The following is a 12789-nucleotide window of genomic DNA, read 5'->3' on the forward strand; positions in this document are numbered from 1 at the left end:
CCTAAAAATATATTCTCTCATGAGGAAGCGACATCTTTGATCTTCATTTGGACTTCTTCCTGTTTTTGTAAATCTGCCAACATTTAAGAAATTTATGGTGAGTTCACACATTTGAACGTAATAAATAATATAGACAGACCATTTGTTTGTAAATGGTCACCGAGGGTTGGAATCTGATACAAAATAAAGGTGTTGGCGCTTTTGTTGTAGTTTTTCTTAGAGAATTTTATTTGGGCAAATTGATATCAAAAACCTGGCTGTTATAGAAAAACGTATCTTTAGAATCTGCTGCAGTTAAACAACGAGAGGATGAAATTATATTCGGTTCCCCGAAGAACGGCACAATGACCGGTCCTGTGGTGCCCGTATCCAGAGACTTCCCACGACCTTGATTACTTTGTTAGTACACTTAGTGGGGGGGTTTACCCACGCCTCGTCCACCAGCTACTGGTCACCACTGGAGAACCATACTGCTTCCTAATAGCCGAATATATTAAATTGGAATATACCAGACGTATAATCCTGGTACTATAGTAATTGCCAATGCTACAGAAAGTTTAGTTTCATTTTTTACATTAATTAAATAATATACAATAGTGCATTGAAATGTTAATAAAAGAAATCTTAAGACTATAGTAAATTAAGAAAAATGTTGTGGTAATTATTCTTATAAAGACTGTTGCGCTTGAGGTAGTATCAACACGAAGTCCAAAGTAAAAGTGTATATTCATATTCTATTATCTATTGTTTCTGAAGATGTTAATGCTGTTAGCCCTAAGGCTTTTACAGCTTCATCGGTACTGAGTTCACGGAACGCAAGGGTCCATGAACTAGATTTGTATATTCATTCAAGTTTTGACCATATTTATATCGATGTATGTCAAGAATTACATTTCTGTTGAATTCCCCTTTTCAATGCGCAGCTGGCGATGATGTAATGTTGCTCCTATAATATTAATACTCATTTTTGTCACGCTGATTTTCGTACTTATGCGTGTTATCGCAATTCCTTTTGAGGCATTCTGTCCCCTATGACGGTAGCTCTCAATATTTATTACTGTAAAAATGGACCCTTAACATTCTTTGCTGTGATACAGTAAAGTGTTCCAAAACTCTTAAACTAAAGTTTACTGTAATTGTAGGTTAAGATGTTCAACCTTACTTTCACACAATCTTTTATACTTCTTGATAATAGGGGCTTATTGTACCTGATGATTTCTGGATATGTTATAATTAATTCTGAAAGAGAAGTGGTTACTATTTGATGTAACTGATGCTAAACTGATAAATCGATAGAAAATATTGTCAATTATTCATTATCTTTATTGGTGTTATCAAAGTAAGTTGTTTTTCGATAAGGAACTAAGCCAGCTAAACACATTAAGAAGCCCTTATGCAAAATTTAAACAATATCAGTGTATTTAGCAGGGGTGGTGAAGCTCTTTGAGTCTAGGTCATTATTAAATACGTATTTAAAAGATTTAAATATATTACGGTTATTGACAACGTATAAATAATAGTACAAAATTAGTGTATTGAACTTACAATATTAAAAATGTAACACATTTATTTTACTTCTTTGGATAATTTTTTTTATTTATAATTTAGTGGCAACACTTTTCAGTTTGTTTTTCAGACGCTTGTCAGTATTAAATAACTAACAATATCGATGATCTTAAACTTCTCGATTTTTTTTTATATAATAAAGAAAAAATAAATAGCTCAGGTACATTTATCAAGATCCAGAAATAATCATTCAAAGAGCCGTATGTGACTACTGAGTCGTAGGTTGGCACTCCCTGCGGAAAAGACATGTTTAAATTTTTATTACAGATAATAAAGAATTCGATAGATGTCGCCAGCAGTATAATTAATGGGTATCGTCGCAATAAGTTTCATATTAATTTTATATGAATCACATTGAAATCAATTATATAAAACAACAAAAATGCATGACCTTGTAATGAAATATCATCAAAAAAAGTTTTGGCACGATTTCAAAGGTACGCGCTATTAGTGACTAGATTCAGATCTGCAGATTTTGATAAATAATATTCGCCTCGCTGTGGCGAGTCAAAAAAAATTCTTGAAAATGTCGGCGAGTTATATAACAGTTTTATATGTAATCAAGTTAAGACCACAAATCTGGAACAATTTGTTGACTGACAATTTGTTAACAACAATGTCTTGTCTTGCCTTGTCTCGTCTCGTCTTTTTTCACTGATTTTTTTTTAAAAAGCTTCCGACAACAATGTCGCACTTCTTTTAACAAAAGAAACATATTTACTTTTTTATACTTAATGCACAATGACAATTCAGTTCTTTGTTCGAAATTATTTGCAACGCGAACATAAAAAGACGGTTAAGCGCAAAAAATATATTTTTAAACTTACGTCAATGCGATGTTTGTGCGCTACATTGTAATAAAGAGAGTATAATTTGAAAGAGCAGTTAGTCATCTTACCAGCAAAGCCGTTTGCGTTAAGACTGTACCGAGTAGTCATTGTTCGTTGCCCTAAGTCTGTATTCGTAGGGTTAACCTGAGGCGGCCGGACTCAGAAGGCTTGAAGATGGGAGCACAGGTACGGAACAGTTGTGGGTGGATCATGGCCTCTGCTTCTATAATGAAGGTGGAGTGGTGTAGAAACAGGATTCTTAGGGACATCGTATGAAGTGATTATAAACATTAAAATATCATTAAGAGAAAAGGACGTTAAAATTCACACTAACTCATGTATATAATAATAATAACATATATATAATAGTTTTTTGAATATAAAATTCTTTGAAATATAAATGTGTCTAAATAATTGTAGTCGACAATTAAACCCAGTGCAACGCATCATCTAAACAGAGGTATAACTGCGCAAAAGAGAAGAATAATAAAGAAATTGAGGTTTTTTTGCCATTTTTCAGCAAAAAAATGCTGGCCGTTTAAAAAGTGATTTACGGCGAAGACTTTGTTTACAAGCTCGCAGTCCATCGAGTGCTCGGCGTAACGGCCGCGTGTTCACTGCGCAGTTTATTGCAGCCGATCAAGGCGGGGAATTACAACGCTCTCAACTTCAACTTTATTGTTACCAGAATTAATTGGAGCAAGATTTAACAGTTTAAATTTCGAACACGACACGAACGAGTTACAGAGTATAAAGTTCTTGTAATACTTTTGTTAATTCACTGTTCAGAAGCTTGTTAAAATTTGTTAACAATCTTATAATATTAAAATTTAAGCATTTTTTACACAAGTTTTAATTTTATTATTTTATATCAAAACGAAATATGACAAATGTGTTGCTAAATATTAGTAGTAATACCTTTATGAATTTATTTTAGACCTACTTTCCTAAGCTGCTCATCTTAAATGATCTTATTCAAAGAAAAACTGGTAACCTTATGGATTAAGATTTTTCAACACATCAACGCATATTTAATATATTTATTGGTATAGCTAATGCGCAAAAACTAATAACTGAATTGATAACATACGGTATTTAAACTTGGTTTCTCTCTGTGAGCCATTGGCAAGCTCACTGGCGCTCAACGCGCTATGACGAGGTCTATATTAATTTTCTACAAGATAGAGTCAAGGTCATGAAGAGAAATGTAGACGAAAGAAAGTAACCGATAAAGTCCAGCAAATGGTACGCAGACAGCTGCTTGGACCTTAAGATTTTGGGAATGAAGACCAAAGAGCAGAGTTAGATGTACACCCATAAGGTGGGGTCTAAGGCCGTCAGAAGAAACTGGATACAAGCCGCTTCCAACCAGCTTATAAGCCTATGTCCTGCTATGGACAACCCTAGGCTGAATTGTTGATAATGATGATGCAGTAAATTCAGTAGCTATGATACTTTAAACCTGGAGGCAGTAATACTCTGCAGTTAATGATAAAATCATCTACATACATCAAGTATTCCTGCATACATCGGTCCCTTGGTGTGTACATCGGTAATTCCAGGTATATACGATGTCGTTCAAGAGTCCAAACAATTGTGGAGTTCTTAATCACTTGTTAGTAGTAGTGATATTCTAATACAGGTTTGTCGAAGATCAAAACTGCAATCTTCATTTGTAAGTATATGTCTAGAACCATTGGGCTCCAACAGCCCTTTCTAATGACATTATGGAAATAGAAGGAACTTTATGAAAATGATACATTTGGGTGCAAAAGCTACTTTAGTGGACGTGATCTGAGAATGGTTCGTTGTGAACTATGGCCTCGTGTGAGGCCATCGGCATGATTTCCTTTACTTCGGTCAACGTCTCCATGGAGATAGAAATGACAAATCCGTGCGCTGTACCAAAACCGCAAAGGCAACAGGAAGTTGTGTTTTCATTTGAACTTTAATGAAATGTAACATTTAATTGCATATCGGCTATGAAGATGAACGACGAATAAAATAATATTCCGTATAAATTATTAGGGAGTTCGCTCACTGTCCAGCAATATTAGCCAATCACTGATATCCGAGCGCGGCTGTATGACGTCATTCATATTGACACTTACGTACTCCAGAATCATCACACAAATCTTCAGCGTCACAGACGATGTTGTTTGAAGAGCTGGCCGTCCAGAGGCCACAGAATGTAAGCTTTATTGTGTTGGGAATACGGGCTGGGTCGGTGGCGAGTCCCCTTAATCCAGAGTCCGGAGTGAAGAGCTGGGCACGCCGACCGGCTAAATATAACCTCGCGCCGCCAGTACCGCCGCACGAGCCGCGCGCGACGCACGCAGCGATCGCGACACGCACCATGGCGGAGACAATCGAGGAAACTTACGAGACCGCGGTCACCCGCAAGGTGATCCGCAAGAGCCTCAAGATAGAGGAGGTGAGCCACGACACGCTTCTAACGACACCGCCGCTCTAACACACGACGGAACCGCCGACGTAAACACGCCACCCTTAGCGCGGGACCAACAGCAATAACTAAACGCTAAACACAAAAACAATGAATGCACACTTTTCTGTCACTTGCCGACCGGCAGGGAAGTTCGACCACCTCGACAACCGCGCGAAGGTCCGGCGTACGTCAGGAGGAAACGCAGTGCCACTTGTAATCAGCGACGTTGTAAATAGAACGGGCGTTTGAATGAAAATTTCCGTGGCCACCTTGACGTGTGTGCATCGACCCGCCTTACGCCTGAACACCCACCACGTGCGACCTTGCACACACAAAAACTATGAATACCGTCCACACTCATATATGTTCATATATACAAATATACATATATATCGCCAAAACACGAATAGTACTTGATGAATTTCCAGAGATTATTGTGTAACTAACGTTCGTTATTTCCTTTGACTCGACAGAATTAAAAAAAAAAAAACTTAAAAGTGACATAACAGGAAAAATGTTTCGCACATTTACTTGATAGTTCTTCATGTTTGTTGTCTCCTTATCGCATTCCGTCTGTTCACCAACAATTAATGTTAGGGTGACTACTGTCCGTTTCCAAAGCGAAAACCAATGGAAAAACGCGCCGTGGCATATTTTCGTCTTGGCTCCCATCCTAGTTTATCTGCTACATTACGATGTTTATTCACAATACGAAAGCGAGCATTAATGTGTGCGTCTGAGCCACTTGTGTTCAGATTTTTGCTCATTCGCTGCACTATTCGATAGAAACATATTACTAACAATATACACTGTTGTTGGTGGTCATTACAAAGTTTTCGAGTATTAAAATAAAAATAATTGAAACACTGTGAATATTGTTAAATAGATTATAATCTATGCATTAGAACAGATGTAAAAATTAAAAGCAGTTGCCAATTCATTAGTTTGTTTACTTGGCAACACTGCGATCCCTTTCAACACATTACAGATAACGAATGGAACATAAAAGAAAATATTGTTTGTATGTTTATTTGTGAAGTTAAATGTTTAATCTTTAACTGCTTCGGTATATCCTACCTTTCATCAACTGTTTCTTACAAATTTCCTTATTTTGATTGTAGTGCAAACAAACTTTTACTGCAAACACTTTTAACAACCATAAATCATACTGCTGTCTTGTTTGGCTATTTGTTTGTGTTACCATACCAAACAAGTAATAAAAAAAGTTTTGTTGTTAAGTTAATTGTTTTCTTTGTATTATTATCAATATTTAACAGTAATGAAGTATTAGTAGTTTTCAAACAAAGTCAGTTTAACTATTCCGAAGTAAAAAATCAGCTATTTATAAAGACGGAAGAAGTGTGGACTTCTTTTGCCCTTACTGGAAATAGAATGTATTGCGGTGGGTTAACAAATGGGGTCGTTCTACGTCACAGTCGTAAAATTATTTTGATAGTGTTAATGAAATGCTTTGTGACTTTCAGCATACAAGAAACAGTGGTCATTATTTATTTAAATACATTTAATTAGGGCTTCATGTGGCATTGCAAAAATTAAAATATATTTGCCTATTGTGTGTACACAGCTATGGTCATAATTATGCATGCTTTGAATTAAAACTAAATAATAATGACAAAAGAAAAAATAAATAAATAGGACAATGTTAGGTAATAGTTATTGTTTATCTGTCAGAAATTTCAATATTTTACAAAAGAACGTATTTGAATAAAATTTTTACACATATTAAGTATTGTCAGTGAAAACGACTATATATATTTATATATATGTATATATATACCTATTTCAAAGTTAACACTCTTTTTAGGTTATATTTATTATATCTAATATTTTTTAAATATCTAAATTGATAAATAATGATAATATTTAACAAGTAGATAGTAATATCTCTTCCTACCGACAATACAGTAACTATAGTTTTTTAATAATTGTTTTTATGAAGATAAATGAATTGAAATGTATTCATTCGTGATTTAAAAGAAAAATGTTATCCGCTAGAGATTAATGCAAATATTTGCGGAATTATTGCTTACAATTATATTGAATACTCTTAATGTCGATTTTAATATTCTATACGATGACATGACATGGCTATTATAAAAAAAAACTGCATCTGAATAGATGGCTCGAGTAAGAAACGACGTCATTTATAATAATATGTTTATTATATTACTATATATACTTCATAAAGGGCCATCTTTTTACAAAGGTCTAAGACCACTAGGGCAATATTAATTTTGAGTTGTTTCATAATTTGTACATCAATATAGTCGAGATCGATAGACCACACCATATCTTTTATTATAACGTGTTTTACATACGCTTTCACATAATCAATAAAGCAAATAAATATATCACGATTCATTTCTTAGTACAGAGGTATAAAGGCATCAAGGTTTTATATCCAAAAAGTGCAACACTAGTGCGTCTTGCGTGAACTTGATACTTGTTTTTATATAATATATTATATTACACTACGATCAAAACAGTCTATTTCACAGATTAAAATACAAACATTAAAAAAATCTTATTCGGACCCTTTAGAAAGCAATCATGTAAATAACATTATTTATTTATACTTGTTTAAATTTAGCATTGTAAACTATTATAATTATTTACTCCAATTTTTTAATGTGTATAATCTCTTGTGTAAATTTGAAACAAAAGAAAATATATATTTTAAACTAAGCCGTTGAATCAATTTAGTCATGATATGCATAATTCAACTGGCGAAAAGTCAGCATTTATGACGATGTCCTTTGTCTACTTGAACGCGTCCTTTGAAACTAATCATTAACAATGAATGCAAGGTTTTTGGCATAAAAAGATAACTTTGTCGTTTGACCGTGTCGTAATGATTGACTTCTCTAATTCTCATAATTAATGGCATTTAGTGTAATGTTGTGAGTGTTACCTTATTTCAAACTTCCGTGTTTATTTCTATTGTATTGTATCATGACATAATTTCATTTTTATAGCATAACTATTTAAAGTTATAAATTCTTAGTGCCATTAAATAATAAATGTATGCGTTAGGGAGACCGGTAAGTAATATCGCTTTCTTAAGTTATTTATTTCTAATCAACAATATATTCACCTTCGTTATCAATAACCTTTTGCCATCTAGTATACATATTTTCAATTAAAATTTCCAAAATTTATTAATTTTTAATACCTAATTTTTACTCAAATTTATTATTTATTAATTTATAATTAAAAATAAATTTATATTTAATTTTCAAAAAAAGACATTACTTTCCGGTCCCCCTAATACTAATTATATTTTTTCCATTGAACTTTTTTAGGGTTTAACTATTTAAAAATTTTTCATTATTCATAAGGTTTTTTTTAAGATAAAATTAAAAATATTAATCACATATTTACTATCTGAGGTTTCCTTGAATAAATTAAGCAAGTTAAGTGTAAAAAATGCAATTCAAAGCATGAGCTAAATCAAAACCGAGTTAAAATGCTCAGTTATCAATAATTCGCCATAAGGCATCTAATTATCTAAAGATTTTGATCACTGGCAACATGCGACTTTGCCGCACTTTTATGTCTTCACAGATTAAATATTATTTTCGCGATGACAAGGTAAACGGAGGAATATCCATAAATTTCATTAAGCGTCAGTTACATTTTAGGATTTACAAATTTTAGCTGTTATAAATTCATTTGATTGCGACGGCATTTGCTTTTTCAATTATGACAATTATATATTATAATCTGTTGTCATTGATGCAAAATAATTATTATGGTAATTTAAAATTCGTGTTTATTATGTACATTTAAACTTGAATTTGCATAGTCATATAATATATCGAAAAAAAGAAGGTCTGTTTCTTAGGTTTAGATCGTTAGATTCCTCGGTTTATTTAAAGAAAGTAATGTCTTCTCGTTTCAACCTTACCTATCAAAATAAATGGACGCAATTTGGGCATTTCGTATCTGGGCGTATGTCCGTTTTCTTGTTAAAATTCTAAAGATAGAATAATAATAACATGAGTACTTTTGTTCATATGAATTAAATAAAAAAAAAGTTAATTGTACTTTTTAACTATCGAAAATGGTTTAATACACTATGTTACAATAAATTTTAATTTATTATTACTTTTATTTTTAATCACAGGCGAACTAAACAACTTCTTCTAAACAGCCGTTGTTAGTAAGACGTATATATGTTTTTTCTGCTCGTTGTTTTTTCGAACTTCTGTTTAATGCTTTCGTTCTAGTAAATCATTGTTATTAATGATTCACCATGGTTATATATTTTAATAATTAATAAGATAGCCTATAAGTATTTTATATGTTTATTTGTTAACAAAATTACCAGTACAAGCGGAACACATTACTTCCCACTTGTTACTAACTCAAATTGGTCAGTTCACGAAGCTAGATCGCATATTTTTAAATATATTAAAAGGTATAATGATCGAAGCATGAAAATGTTTCAGCTTATAACAGACAGATACATGTTCAATTTTAAAAAAGAACAAGAAAATAGGAGAATACAGGCACATATTTTTTGTGACCGTTTGCCTAATAATAGATAAAATGAATATATTGTATATATGAAATTTATTGACATCTTCGCTAGTCACATTTAACAATAGTTATTTAATGAATAAACAGACGTAAGAAAGTTTGAAACGCGTTTCTTTTGGAAATAATTTGGGAGACTACCGGTACGGAGCGTGCAGAAGGTCGCCACATCCTGTGTTTAATTTTAGTGGCAATCGATGTCGACATCTCTACTATTTGCTTTATAAACACAACCGCTCCTCTAATTCGTTATAAATATTCGTTATACGATGACCCCGTTCTGTTACTTGAACGCATCTATTTTGTAGGAACGTACGTAATTACAAATAGCTAATATTTTTAATATTCCTACAACTTTTGCCCTCTTTCCTTCACAATTTATAATTAATAACGATTGTATTTTTAGAAGAGTCGCAATTAATACTACCTTTTTTCGGGTCGGGATCTAAATTATTGTCTTATTGACCATTTACAGTTTCCGTGAGTTTGAAAGCTGAGCTCGTAATGCGCTTTGTTTAAACCTCGTTTACGTAATTTACATCAAGGGCTCCCCCGGGAATCGGGAACCTCCGGCTCGAACCATTACGTCACGTGCAATATTACCGGATTGGGTTTATTTACGTATTAATGATTTTATATTTAATATTATAAGGCGTGTTATCGTCCTTTATGCTGTCAATAATTTCAAAGGTCCTAAATATAATCCATCTTTTTATTTATAATTTGTTGAAATCGTTCAAACTAATCTAAATCTCTAATGGATTCAGGCGTTACTTTGCAGAAGTCCATCCTAAGTAAGAAAAGGACTAATATATAGCTAATTCCGCTAGTGCGTACACCTCGGTGTTTGGCACTATTCGGTGTAACTGATGCCCCGTGGAGGGGTGAAACACGTGTTGAGAAATTTAACGGTGGTAGTTGTGTAATTCGCATTGTTTGCCGCATGCGCATTTATCAGCGGGCTGGCGGGCGGTACACTTTATTGCACGACTACTGCTACATAGCCGAATATTAGTCCTTTTCTTAATCTATAACATTGGGACAAAAGTAACTTTTTCTTTATGTAAAAAAATAAGGAAACTTTCTATTGTACTGAAGTTAAAAACACTCGCATTACTATACAGGATGATTTGTTATTGGTATTAGGTGTGTATATAGAGCTAATTTGTTAGCAAAAACCTTTGAAACGCTTTTATCTACTTCAAATCACGATTTATGTGATTACTCTGAAATATATTATATTAATTATTTTTTTTCTACTACAATGCGACAGACCGATAACTTTTTATAGTAAAGTCTGCAGGGACAGATAATAAATAATAATTAATTTTAATATATGGTAATCTGAATTTTAAAGAGGTTTTTCTTATTGTATACAACATAGTGTTATTTATTATTTCTGATACCAATTTTTCTGACTTTTGGATGTGTGAACCATGCAATCATTTATAATAAATGAGCTATGAAGCCATCCCTTTAAAACTTTTACACCTATAACCAATCACCCTGTACTTAAATTTTGTTTCACATATACAACTGTTCAAATTAGCGCAACATATTAGGGGGACCGAAAAGTAATGTCGTTTTTGTCGAGATATTTTACAGAAAATCCGATTGATTTTTACCCAGATGGCAAAAGGTGGTTGATAACGAAGGTGATTATATTGTTAATCAGAAATAAAAACTAGTAAAAAATGTAGTCGTGTGAATTTAACTCAAAAAAGCGACATTACTCTCCGTTCCTCCTAATAATTCAAATGTATTATAATTTGCTTCGAAAATTAAAAAAAAAAATTGATTATCGAATGACGGTTACTCGATATTGGCCATATGGTTTTAATATTGGCCATATGTCGCGCCTTAAATTCTGCCACTCGAGTAGATGCTTTGACTTAAAACCGTCGATTGGTCAAACTTATGTCAACATTCCCTTGACATCGATCGGGTCGTTTTATTAGTAAAACATATTTAAACATTTATGATTTAATTTGAAAATATAATAAATATTACTTATTTTTAACGGATTACGTTGTTAATTTTAATTTTTATGTTCCGGACGTTTCGTGTCTTTTGCGATACGTATGTTCATAAGTTAGTGTTGTTTAGATCGTCAACAATAATTAAGAATATTAAAGGTAGCTCAGAATATTACTACTAACAACTCAATCATACTCGTGAGCATACTATGTTCACGGGTAGGGTTAGTTTTTGCTTCTTATTTTTTTTATTAGTACTTCGTGATTAATGTCTGTTATGCATCATTATCATCATTTCGGCCGTAGGACGCCCACTTCTGGACATAAACCTGAAAGATTACCTTTTTTTTATTAATCTTGATACTTTTTTTTACAAATTCTTCATCTCTTTCATCGCATCCTTCACATAATCTTACATTCTTCACGCTCTGATATTCTTTCACCCATTGCCTGACTTCCCCCATCTACATTATTGATTACCTTTGCTTCTTATACCACAGCATATATTTTTTTTCATTTATTTTTTTCCTTAATCACTGACGACCTAAACAAAGTTATCAGTCCACGCTGGTAGACGTGGTACGCTGTGTTTACCGGACTGTGGTCTCCACTCCAAAACAGCCAGACGCTGTTCTGCATTTTTGGCCTGCCCAAAGATACTACAACTTGCCAAACCACTGGGCTGTCTGTTACTATCGTTCATCTATGGGTCTCTTCATTTTTAATTTGATTTATTAGAGTAAAATCAAACATATTCTTCTTTGTGGTGGCCAAAGAGGCCAGAATATAGTTCACATACTTTATGTCATCACTGGTAACACACAGACAGTAAACTTTCATCTTTAACACTTAGGGATATTGGACGAGAAATTGTTGCGAAATTTCCAAACTATTATGCATAACATAATAGCTTCTTACTTTATTTCATGTGCCACGTAAATCTTGTATTGCTTTTATTACTTCCGCGATTAGAATGGCAAAGGATAAAAGAACATACAGACAAGTTTTTTTTTTTCGATTTACATGAAGGATCTACATGCCAAAGGGCCTAATATGTCGAAATAAATTACGGTTATGTCTTGTTGGACAAGTTTAGTCCAATCAAGTTCACATGTTGCCGTACTAAGCCTATGAAGAATTTAGGACAACTATATATTCATGTGCCGTGTTAGTATTTTGTACACTAGACTGCTTACACAAAATAAAACACTAGTTGAAATTTTTAGTTGTTATAACGAATTTATAGTTAACACAAAGATGACAGTTAATGCAATTGTAAATATTGCACAATGGTCCATAATTTTTTGTATATTTGATTCATATATGATGCTATTTTTAAAAATGGAAACATCATTCATTAAGCTTTGCGCCTTATAAGGACGCAGGCGCGCAAATGCCGTTCCACGAATCA

General features: G+C 33.1%; 1 protein-coding gene across 1 annotated transcript in view; it reads left to right on the plus strand.

Moving 5' to 3' along the window:
* Nucleotides 1-4718: 4718 nt before the first annotated feature.
* tmod (tropomodulin) overlaps nucleotides 4719-12789 on the plus strand; it is a 105481-nt gene continuing 97410 nt past the window's right edge. The window contains exon 1 of the transcript XR_011109059.1: nucleotides 4719-4830. The gene's annotated coding sequence lies outside the window, so the exon portion shown is untranslated. The remainder of the gene's footprint in view (nucleotides 4831-12789) is intronic.

Source organism: Battus philenor, unplaced genomic scaffold (assembly GCF_028537555.1).
Source record: "Battus philenor isolate CCGP_79_NKW_IND1 unplaced genomic scaffold, ilBatPhil1.0.hap1 SCAF_8, whole genome shotgun sequence".
NCBI lineage: Eukaryota > Metazoa > Arthropoda > Insecta > Lepidoptera > Papilionidae > Battus > Battus philenor.